Source organism: Oncorhynchus keta, chromosome 37 (genome assembly GCF_023373465.1).
Source record: "Oncorhynchus keta strain PuntledgeMale-10-30-2019 chromosome 37, Oket_V2, whole genome shotgun sequence".
Taxonomy (NCBI): domain Eukaryota; kingdom Metazoa; phylum Chordata; class Actinopteri; order Salmoniformes; family Salmonidae; genus Oncorhynchus; species Oncorhynchus keta.
Genome location: NC_068457.1, coordinates 28,689,401 through 28,700,706, shown reverse-complemented (window position 1 = coordinate 28,700,706; position 11,306 = coordinate 28,689,401). Strand labels below are relative to the sequence as shown.

Below are 11,306 nucleotides of genomic sequence, written 5' to 3'. Positions count from 1 at the left end.
GTGACTCCATTACCGTTAGTTGACTGAAGAGGAGAGCAGTAAGGTCTGACAGCAGTTACTTCAACCCTGGGCCTGTAGTCAGATCAACAACGAGTGACTCTTCCTCAGGAACACAGCCTAGCAACTCCATTACCATTAGTTGACTGAAGAGGAGAGCAGTAAGGTCTGACAGCAGTTACTTCAACCCTGGGCCTGTAGTCAGATCAACAACGAGTGACTCTTCCTCAGGAACACAGCCTAGCAACTCCATTACCGTTAGTTGACTGAAGAGGAGAGCAGTAAGGTCTGACAGCAGTTACTTCAACCCTGGGCCTGTAGTCAGATCAACAACGAGTGACTCTTCCTCAGGAACACAGCCTAGCAACTCCATTACCGTTAGTTGACTGAAGAGGAGAGCAGTAAGGTCTGACAGCAGTTACTTCAACCCTGGGCCTGTAGTCAGATCAACAACGAGTGACTCTTCCTCAGGAACACAGCCTAGCAACTCCATTACCGTTAGTTGACTGAAGAGGAGAGCAGTAAGGTCTGACAGCAGTTACTTCACCCCTGGGCCTGTAGTCAGATCAACAACGAGTGACTCTTCCTCAGGAACACAGCCTAGCAACTCCATTACCGTTAGTTGACTGAAGAGAAGAGCAGTAAGGTCTGACAGCAGTTACTTCAACCCTGGGCCTGTAGTCAGATCAACAACGAGTGACTCTTCCTCAGGAACACAGCCTAGCAACTCCATTACCGTTAGTTGACTGAAGAGGAGAGCAGTAAGGTCTGACAGCAGTTACTTCAACCCTGGGCCTGTAGTCAGATCAACAACGAGTGACTCTTCCTCAGGAACACAGCCTAGCAACTCCATTACCATTAGTTGACTGAAGAGGAGAGCAGTAAGGTCTGACAGCAGTTACTTCAACCCTGGGCCTGTAGTCAGATCAACAACGAGTGACTCTTCCTCAGGAACACAGCCTAGCAACTCCATTACCATTAGTTGACTGAAGAGGAGAGCAGTAAGGTCTGACAGCAGTTACTTCACCCCTGGGCCTGTAGTCAGATCAACAACGAGTGACTCTTCCTCAGGAACACAGCCTAGCAACTCCATTACCATTAGTTGACTGAAGAGGAGAGCAGTAAGGTCTGACAGCAGTTACTTCACCCCTGGGCCTGTAGTCAGATCAACAACGAGTGACTCTTCCTCAGGAACACAGCCTAGCAACTCCATTACCATTAGTTGACTGAAGAGGAGAGCAGTAAGGTCTGACAGCAGTTACTTCAACCCTGGGCCTGTAGTCAGATCAACAACGAGTGACTCCATCACCATTAGTTGACTGAAGAGGAGAGCAGTAAGGTCTGACAGCAGTTACTTCAACCCTGGGCCTGTAGTCAGATCAACAACGAGTGACTCCATCACCATTAGTTGACTGAAGAGGAGAGCAGTAAGGTCTGACAGCAGTTACTTCAACCCTGGGCCTGTAGTCAGATCAGCAACGAGTGACTCTTCCTCAGGAACACAGCCTAGCAACTCCATTACCGTTAGTTGACTGAAGAGGAGAGCAGTAAGGTCTGAAAGGTGTCCTTGCCCCTGTTTTTAATCAAGCCTAATACAATTAAAGTGTGTGTGTTTCTGTCAATAAAAAGAACCCGTGTTTGGAGCGGAGCTGAGCTGGCCTTGACTCCTGCTGTTTGCTTTGTTCATTAACAGGAGATGAGCAGATGGCTGCTGGTCTGACGGTCGCTCTGCCTCTCCTCTCTCTACCCTGTCTGTCTCCTCTCTCTACCCTGTCTGTCTCCTCTCTCTACCCTGTCTGTCTCCTCTCTCTACCCTGTCTGTCTACTCTCTCTACCCTGTCTGTCTCCTCTCTCTACCCTGTCTGTCTGTCTCCTCTCTCTACCCTGTCTGTCTCCTCTCTCTACCCTGTCTGTCTCCTCTCTCTACCCTGTCTGTCTCCTCTCTCTACCCTGTCTGTCTACTCTCTCTACCCTGTCTGTCTCCTCTCTCTACCCTGTCTGTCTGTCTCCTCTCTCTACCCTGTCTGTCTCCTCTCTCTACCCTGTCTGTCTCCTCTCTCTACCCTGTCTGTCTGTCTCCTCTCTCTACCCTGTCTGTCTCCTCTCTCTACCCTGTCTGTCTCCTCTCTCTACCCTGTCTGTCTCCTCTCTCTACCCTGTCTGTCTCCTCTCTCTACCCTGTCTATCTCCTCTCTCTACCCTGTCTGTCTCCTCTCTCTATCCTGTCTGTCTCCTCTCTCTACCCTGTCTGTCTCCTCTCTCTACCCTGTCTGTCTCCTCTCTCTACCCTGTCTATCTCCTCTCTCTACCCTGTCTGTCTCCTCTCTCTACCCTGTCTGTCTCCTCTCTCTACCCTGTCTGTCTCCTCTCTCTACCCTGTCTGTCTCCTCTCTCTACCCTGTCTGTCTCCTCTCTCTACCCTGTCTGTCTCCTCTCTCTACCCTGTCTGTCTCCTCTCTCTACCCTGTCTGTCTCCTCTCTCTACCCTGTCTGTCTCCTCTCTCTACCCTGTCTGTCTACTCTCTCTACCCTGTCTGTCTCCTCTCTCTACTCTGTCTGTCTCCTCTCTCTACCCTGTCTGTCTGTCTCCTCTCTCTACCCTGTCTGTCTGTCTCCTCTCTCTACCCTGTCTGTCTCCTCTCTCTACCCTGTCTGTCTCCTCTCTCTACCCTGTCTGTCTGTCTCCTCTCTCTACCCTGTCTGTCTCCTCTCTCTACACTGTCTGTCTCCTCTCTCTACCCTGTCTGTCTGTCTCCTCTCTCTACACTGTCTGTCTCCTCTCTCTACCCTGTCTGTCTGTCTCCTCTCTCTACCCTGTCTGTCTGTCTGTCTCCTCTCTCTATCCTGTCTGTCTCCTCTCTCTACACTGTCTGTCTCCTCTATCTACCCTGTCTGTCTCCTCTCTCTACCCTGTCTGTCTGTCTCCTCTCTCTACCCTGTCTGTCTGTCTCCTCTCTCTACCCTGTCTGTCTCCTCTCTCTACACTGTCTGTCTGTCTCCTCTCTCTACCCTGTCTGTCTCCTCTCTCTACCCTGTCTGTCTGTCTCCTCTCTCTACCCTGTCTGTCTCCTCTCTCTACCCTGTCTGTCTCCTCTCTCTACCCTGTCTGTCTCCTCTCTCTACCCTGTCTGTCTCCTCTCTCTACCCTGTCTGTCTCCTCTCTCTACTCTGTCTGTCTCCTCTCTCTCTGTCTCCTGTCTGTCTCCTCTCTCTACCCTGTCTGTCTCCTCTCTCTACCCTGTCTGTCTCCTCTCTCTACCCTGTCTGTCTCCTCTCTCTACCCTGTCTGTCTACTCTCTCTACCCCGTCTGTCTCCTCTCTCTACTCTGTCTGTCTCCTCTCTCTACCCTGTCTGTCTGTCTCCTCTCTCTACCCTGTCTGTCTGTCTCCTCTCTCTACCCTGTCTGTCTCCTCTCTCTACTGTCTCCTCTCTCTACCCTGTCTGTCTGTCTGTCTGTCTGTCTGTCTCCTCTCTCTACCCTGTCTGTCTCCTCTCTCTACCCTGTCTGTCTGTCTCCTCTCTCTACCCTGTCTGTCTCCTCTCTCTACCCTGTCTGTCTCCTCTCTCTACCCTGTCTGTCTCCTCTCTCTACCCTGTCTGTCTCCTCTCTCTACCCTGTCTGTCTACTCTCTCTACCCCGTCTGTCTCCTCTCTCTACTCTGTCTGTCTCCTCTCTCTACCCTGTCTGTCTGTCTCCTCTCTCTACCCTGTCTGTCTGTCTCCTCTCTCTACCCTGTCTGTCTCCTCTCTCTACTGTCTCCTCTCTCTACCCTGTCTGTCTGTCTGTCTGTCTGTCTGTCTGTCTGTCTCCTCTCTCTACCCTGTCTGTCTCCTCTCTCTACCCTGTCTGTCTGTCTCCTCTCTCTACCCTGTCTGTCTCCTCTCTCTACCCTGTCTGTCTCCTCTCTCTACCCTGTCTGTCTGTCTCCTCTCTCTACCCTGTCTGTCTCCTCTCTCTACACTGTCTGTCTCCTCTCTCTACACTGTCTGTCTCCTCTCTCTACCCTGTCTGTCTGTCTCCTCTCTCTACACTGTCTGTCTCCTCTCTCTACCCTGTCTGTCTGTCTCCTCTCTCTACCCTGTCTGTCTGTCTGTCTCCTCTCTCTACCCTGTCTGTCTCCTCTCTCTACACTGTCTGTCTCCTCTATCTACCCTGTCTGTCTCCTCTCTCTACCCTGTCTGTCTCCTCTCTCTACCCTGTCTGTCTCCTCTCTCTACCCTGTCTGTCTCCTCTCTCTACACTGTCTGTCTGTCTCCTCTCTCTACCCTGTCTGTCTCCTCTCTCTACCCTGTCTGTCTCCTCTCTCTACCCTGTCTGTCTCCTCTCTCTACTCTGTCTGTCTCCTCTCTCTACCCTGTCTGTCTCCTCTCTCTACCCTGTCTGTCTCCTCTCTCTACCCTGTCTGTCTCCTCTCTCTACCCTGTCTGTCTCCTCTCTCTACCCTGTCTGTCTCCTCTCTCTACCCTGTCTGTCTGTCTGTCTGTCTGTCTGTCTGTCTGTCTGTCTGTCTGTCTGTCTGTCTCCTCTCTCTACCCTGTCTGTCTCCTCTCTCTACCCTGTCTGTCTCCTCTCTCTACCCTGTCTGTCTCCTCTCTCTACCCTGTCTGTCTGTCTGTCTCCTCTCTCTACTCTCTCTACCCTGTCTGTCTCCTCTCTCTACCCTGTCTGTCTGTCTCCTCTCTCTACCCTGTCTGTCTCCTCTCTCTACCCTGTCTGTCTGTCTGTCTGTCTCCTCTCTCTACCCTGTCTGTCTCCTCTCTCTACCCTGTCTGTCTCCTCTCTCTACCCTGTCTGTCTGTCTCCTCTCTCTACCCTGTCTGTCTCCTCTCTCTACCCTGTCTGTCTGTCTCCTCTCTCTACCCTGTCTGTCTGTCTCCTCTCTCTACCCTGTCTGTCTCCTCTCTCTACCCTGTCTGTCTCCTCTCTCTACACTGTCTGTCTGTCTCCTCTCTCTACCCTGTCTGTCTCCTCTCTCTACCCTGTCTGTCTGTCTCCTCTCTCTACCCTGTCTGTCTCCTCTCTCTACCCTGTCTGTCTGTCTCCTCTCTCTACCCTGTCTGTCTCCTCTCTCTACCCTGTCTGTCTCCTCTCTCTACCCTGTCTGTCTCCTCTCTCTACCCTGTCTGTCTCCTCTCTCTACTCTGTCTGTCTGTCTCCTCTCTCTACCCTGTCTGTCTCCTCTCTCTACCCTGTCTGTCTCCTCTCTCTACCCTGTCTGTCTCCTCTCTCTACCCTGTCTGTCTCCTCTCTCTACCCTGTCTCTCTCCTCTCTCTACCCTGTCTGTCTCCTCTCTCTACCCTGTCTGTCTCCTCTCTCTACCCTGTCTGTCTCCTCTCTCTACTCTGTCTGTCTCCTCTCTCTACCCTGTCTATCTCCTCTCTCTACCCTGTCTGTCTCCTCTCTCTACCCTGTCTCTCCTCTCTCTACCCTGTCTGTCTCCTCTCTCTACCCTGTCTGTCTCCTCTCTCTACCCTGTCTGTCTCCTCTCTCGACCCTGTCTGTCTGTCTGTCTCCTCTCTCTACCCTGTCTGTCTGTCTGTCTCCTCTCTCTACCCTGTCTGTCTGTCTCCTCTCTCTACCCTGTCTGTCTGTCTCCTCTCTCTACCCTGTCTGTCTGTCTCCTCTCTCTACCCTGTCTGTCTGTCTCCTCTCTCTACCCTGTCTGTCTCCTCTCTCTCTACACTGTCTGTCTCCTCTCTCTACACTGTCTGTCTCCTCTCTCTACCCTGTCTGTCTGTCTCCTCTCTCTACCCTGTCTGTCTGTCTGTCTGTCTGTCTCCTCTCTCTACCCTGTCTGTCTCCTCTCTCTACACTGTCTGTCTCCTCTATCTACCCTGTCTGTCTCCTCTCTCTACCCTGTCTGTCTGTCTCCTCTCTCTACCCTGTCTGTCTCCTCTCTCTACACTGTCTCCTCTCTCTACACTGTCTGTCTCCTCTCTCTACACTGTCTGTCTCCTCTCTCTACCCTGTCTGTCTGTCTCCTCTCTCTACCCTGTCTGTCTCCTCTCTCTACCCTGTCTGTCTCCTCTCTCTACCCTGTCTGTCTCCTCTCTCTACCCTGTCTGTCTGTCTCCTCTCTACCCTGTCTGTCTCCTCTCTCTACCCTGTCTGTCTCCTCTCTCTACCCTGTCTGTCTCCTCTCTCTACCCTGTCTGTCTCCTCTCTCTACCCTCTCTCTCTCATTCCTGTCTCACCCTCCCTCTCTATCATTCGTCTCACCCTCCCTCTCTCCCTCCCTCCCACTCTCTCATTCCTGTCTCACCCTCCCTCTCTATCATTCCTGTCTCACCCTCCCTCTCTATCATTCCTGTCTCATCCTCCCTCTCTCTCATTCCTGTCTCTCCCTCTCTCTCATTCCTGTCTCTCCCTCTCTCTCATTCCTGTCTCACCCTCCCTCTCTCTCATTCCTGTCTCACCCTCCCTCTCTCTCATTCCTGTCTCACCCTCCCTCTATCCCCCATCGGTCTCTCTCTCTCCCTCCATTACACTTCTACAGCACAATGTGACCAGGCAGGCAGGCAGGCAGGGTGTGTGTGTGTGTGTGTGTGTCTGTGTGTGTGCGTGTGGATCCAGCTGTTAGGAGGGCCTGCCTGGACAGAGACGTCAGCCCCTTTCCCTTAAACACACACACAACACACTGCCGGCCCCTGCACCTGGGCCTTGTTAAAGAGGTAATGACGGTAGCTACAGGGTAAACAACTATAAAGTGCTGGTGCTGATTGGTGATTGGCTGAACAGGAGCAGGAAGTCTGACTGAAGTCTGATACTTGTGTTTGTTCCTGGGGTTGTTTTGCTGTTTCCGTGCTCCTTCGGGGACAATAAAGATATATTGAATTTAAAGTAATTTAATTTAATGAGAGCTGTCTGTGTGGATGAAGTAGATTTAATTGATATATTCTGAGCTTTGTGCTGAGAAACTTGAATTGAGAAACGGCAGTATGAAAGTGGACAGTTTATTACCAAGACGTCTGTGTCATTGAGTGAATAGGATGGGCTGCAGTGCAGTACAATGATATATTTCAATAGAAAACCTTTATGAAAGGGTTGGATTTCACTGAGCCCAAGTCCAACATAATAACACTCCTCTCATTCTCTTTCTCCTATTCAACATTTTCTTTCTCCTATTCAACATTCTCTTTCTCCTATTCAACATTATCTTTCTCCTATTCAACATTCTCTTTCTCCTATTCAACATTATCTTTCTCCTATTCAATATTCTCTTTCTCCTATTCAACATTCTCTTTCTCCTATTCAACATTCTCTTTCTCCTATTCAACATTCTCTTTCTCCTATTCAACATTCTCTTTCTCCTATTCAACATTCTCTTTCTCCTATTCAACATTCTCTTTCTCCTATTCAACATTCTCTTTCTCCTATTCAACATTCTCTTTCTCCTATTCAACATTCTCTTTCTCCTATTCAACATTCTCTTTCTCCTATTCAACATTCTCTTTCTCCTATTCAACATTCTCTTTCTCCTATTCAACATTCTCTTTCTTCTATTCAACATTCTCTTTCTCCTATTCAACATTCTCTTTCTCCTATTCAACATTCTCTTTCTCCTTTTCAACATTCTCTTTCTCCTATTCAACATTCTCTTTCTCCTATTCAACATTATCTTTCTCCTATTCAACATTCTCTTTCTCCTGGCTTGATTGACACTTTAACCTCATTCTGAATGTGTCAAATGTTATAGCTTAGATCACCCCCCACAATAGACGTTTGAATAATGTAATTCCTTCATATGACCTGGTCTGTTACTTTGGCCTGTGTTTTTACTCCAGAAAGTAAACCTGCCAGAAGGAAATGATGAGGGGTGTGATAATGCTGTGTCATCATGTTTCACTACCAAGGTGTGATAATGCTGTGTCATCATGTTTCACTACCAAGGTGTGATAATGCTGTGTCACCATGTTTCACTACTGGGGTGTGATAATGCTGTGTCACCATGTTTCACTGCTAAAGTGTGATAATGCTGTGTCACCATGTTTCACTACCAAGGTGTGATAATGCTATGTCACCATGTTTCACTGCTAAAGTGTGATAATGCTGTGTCACCATGTTTCACTGCTAAGGTGTGATAATGCTGTGTCACCATGTTTCACTACTGGGGTGTGATAATGCTGTGTCACCATGTTTCACTACTGGGGTGTGATAATGCTGTGTCACCATGTTTCACTGCTAAGGTGTGATAATGCTGTGTCATCATGTTTCACTACTTGCTTAGCAGTGACATCGCTCTCTCTTGTTCTCTCTCTTTCTTTTTCTTTCTCTCTCACTCTGTTGATATCGTCTATGTGCTAGTTTTTAGAAACTGGGCACAAATCAATGGCCTGATCTTCACACCAATCCCCCCTCTTCATGCAGAATAAAGCTCTGTGCTTTCAAAGGGATGTTAGAATGGCACTAAAAAGAACAATAATGATACTGCTTTCATCTGAGTGATAGGTAACCTGTCCTTGACTTGTCATTCATGCTGTCAGTGATAGGTAACCTGTCCTTGACTTGTCATTCATGCTGTCAGTGATAGGTAACCTGTCCTTGACTTGTCATTCATGCTGTCAGTGATAGGTAACCTGTCCTTGACTTGTCATTCATGCTGTCAGGGATAGGTAACCTGTCCTTGACTTGTCATTCATGCTGCCAGTGATAGGTAACCTGTCCTTGACTTGTCATTCATGCTGTCAGTGATAGGTAACCTGTCCTTGACTTGTCATTCATGCTGTCAGTGATAGGTAACCTGTCCTTGACTTGTCATTCATGCTGCCAGTGATAGGTAACCTGTCCTTGACTTGTCATTCATGCTGCCAGTGATAGGTAACCTGTCCTTGACTTGTCATTCATGCTGCCAGTGATAGGTAACCTGTCCTTGACTTGTCATTCATGACAACTTGTCATTCATGCTGCCAGTGATAGGTAACCTTGTCATTCATGCTGCCAGTGATAGGTAACCTGTCCTTGACTTGTCATTCATGCTGCCAGTGATAGGTAACCTGTCCTTGACTTGTCATTCATGCTGCCAGTGATAGGTAACCTGTCCTTGACTTGTCATTCATGCTGCCAGTGATAGGTAACCTGTCCTTGACTTGTCATTCATGCTGCCAGTGATAGGTAACCTGTCCTTGACTTGTCATTCATGCTGTCAGTGATAGGTAACCTGTCCTTGACTTGTCATTCATGCTGCCAGTGATAGGTAACCTGTCCTTGACTTGTCATTCATGCTGTCAGTGATAGGTAACCTGTCCTTGACTTGTCATTCATGCTGCCAGTGATAGGTAACCTGTCCTTGACTTGTCATTCATGCTGTCAGTGATAGGTAACCTGTCCTTGACTTGTCATTCATGCTGTCAGTGATAGGTAACCTGTCCTTGACTTGTCATTCACGCTGCCAGTGATAGGTAACCTGTCCTTGACTCATCATTCTCAGGAGCAACAAACTAACACATGTGGTTGTTGTCATTCAAATGTATTGAGGGACTGATGGATATTGAGGGGCTGATGGGTATTGAGGGACTGATGGGTATTGAGGGACTGATGGGTATTGAGGGACTGATGGGTATTGAGGGACTGATGGGTATTGAGGGACTGATGGGTGTTGAGGGACTGATGGGTATTGAGGGACTGATGGGTATTGAGGGGCTGATGGGTATTGAGGGACTGATGGGTATTGAGGGACTGATGGGTATTGAGGGACTGATGGATATTGAGGGACTGATGGGTATTGAGGGACTGATGGGTATTGAGGGACTGATGGGTATTGAGGGGCTGATGGGTATTGAGGGACTGATGGGTATTGAGGGACTGATGGGTATTGAGGGGCTGATGGGTATTGAGGGGCTGATGGGTATTGAGGGACTGATGGGTATTGAGGGACTGATGGGTGTTGAGGGACTGATGGGTATTGAGGGTATTGAGGGACTGATGGGTATTGAGGGACTGATGGGTATTGAGGGACTGATGGGTATTGAGGGACTGATGGGTATTGAGGGACGGATGGGTATTGAGGGATTGATGGGTATTGAGGGACTGATTGGGTTATGAGGGACTGATGGGTATTGAGGGACTGATGGGTATTGAGGGACTGATGGGTATTGAGGGACTGATGGGTTTGAGGGACTGATGGGTATTGAGGGACTGATGGGTATTGAGGGACTGATGGGTATTGAGGGACTGATGGGTATTGAGGGACTGATGGATATTGAGGGACTGATGGATATTGAGGGACTGATGGGTATTGAGGGGTATTGAGGGACTGATGGGTATTGAGGGTATTGGATGATGGTATTGAGGGACTGATGGTTATTGAGGATATTGAGGGACTGATGGTTATTGAGGGTATTGAGGGACTGATGGGTATTGAGGGACTGATGGGTATTGAGGGACTGATGGGTATTGAGGGACTGATGGGTATTGAGGGTATTGAGGGACGGATGGATATTGAGGGACTGATGGGTATTGAGGGTATTGAGGGACTGATGGGTATTGAGGGACTGATGGGTATTGAGGGGCTGATGGGTATTGAGGGACTGATGGGTATTGAGGGACTGATGGGTATTGAGGGACTGATGGGTATTGAGGGACTGATGGGTATTGAGGGTATTGAGGGACTGATGGGTATTGAGGGACTGATGGGTATTGAGGGACTGATGGGTATTGAGGGACTGATGGGTATTGAGGGACTGATGGGTATTGAGGGACTGATGGGTATTGAGGGACTGATGGGTATTGAGGGACTGATGGGTATTGGGGATGGGTATTGAGGGACTGATGGTTATTGAGGATATTGAGGGACTGATGGTTATTGAGGGTATTGAGGGACTGATGGGTATTGAGGGACTGATGGGTATTGAGGGTATTGAGGGACGGATGGATATTGAGGGACTGATGGACATTGAGGGTATTGAGGGACGGATGGGTGGCTTGGGTAGGATATTGAGGGACTGATGGTTATTGAGGGTATTGAGGGACTGATGGGTATTGAGGGACTGATGGATATTGAGGGACTGATGGGTATTGAGGGGCTGATGGGAGGGACTATTGAGGGACTGATGGGTATTGAGGACTGATGGGTATTGAGGGACTGATGGGTATTGAGGGACTGATGGATATTGAGGGACTGATGGATATTGAGGGGCTGATGGGTATTGAGGGGCTGATGGGTATTGAGGGACTGATGGGTATTGAGGGACTGATGGGTGTTGAGGGACTGATGGGTATTGAGGGTATGATGGGTGAGGGACTGATGGGTATTGAGGGACTGATGGGTATTGAGGGACTGATGGGTATTGAGGGACTGATGGGTATTG

The 11,306-nt window shown here is 49.0% G+C and overlaps 1 long non-coding RNA gene across 4 annotated transcripts; it reads right to left on the bottom strand.

Moving 5' to 3' along the window:
• Nucleotides 1–7,862: 7,862 nt before the first annotated feature.
• On the bottom strand, nucleotides 7,863–9,379 carry LOC127916625 (uncharacterized). 4 transcript variants are annotated; one of them, XR_008095411.1, is made up of 4 exons: nucleotides 9,281–9,379; nucleotides 8,922–9,239; nucleotides 8,659–8,873; nucleotides 7,863–8,576 (listed from the first exon to the last, which is right to left on the bottom strand). It is a non-coding gene; the product is annotated as an uncharacterized LOC127916625 (long non-coding RNA). The 4 variants fall into 4 exon arrangements; XR_008095409.1 differs by having other exon boundaries at nucleotides 8,922–9,372; XR_008095412.1 differs by having other exon boundaries at nucleotides 8,659–8,740; nucleotides 9,117–9,372.
• Nucleotides 9,380–11,306: the final 1,927 nt, after the last annotated feature.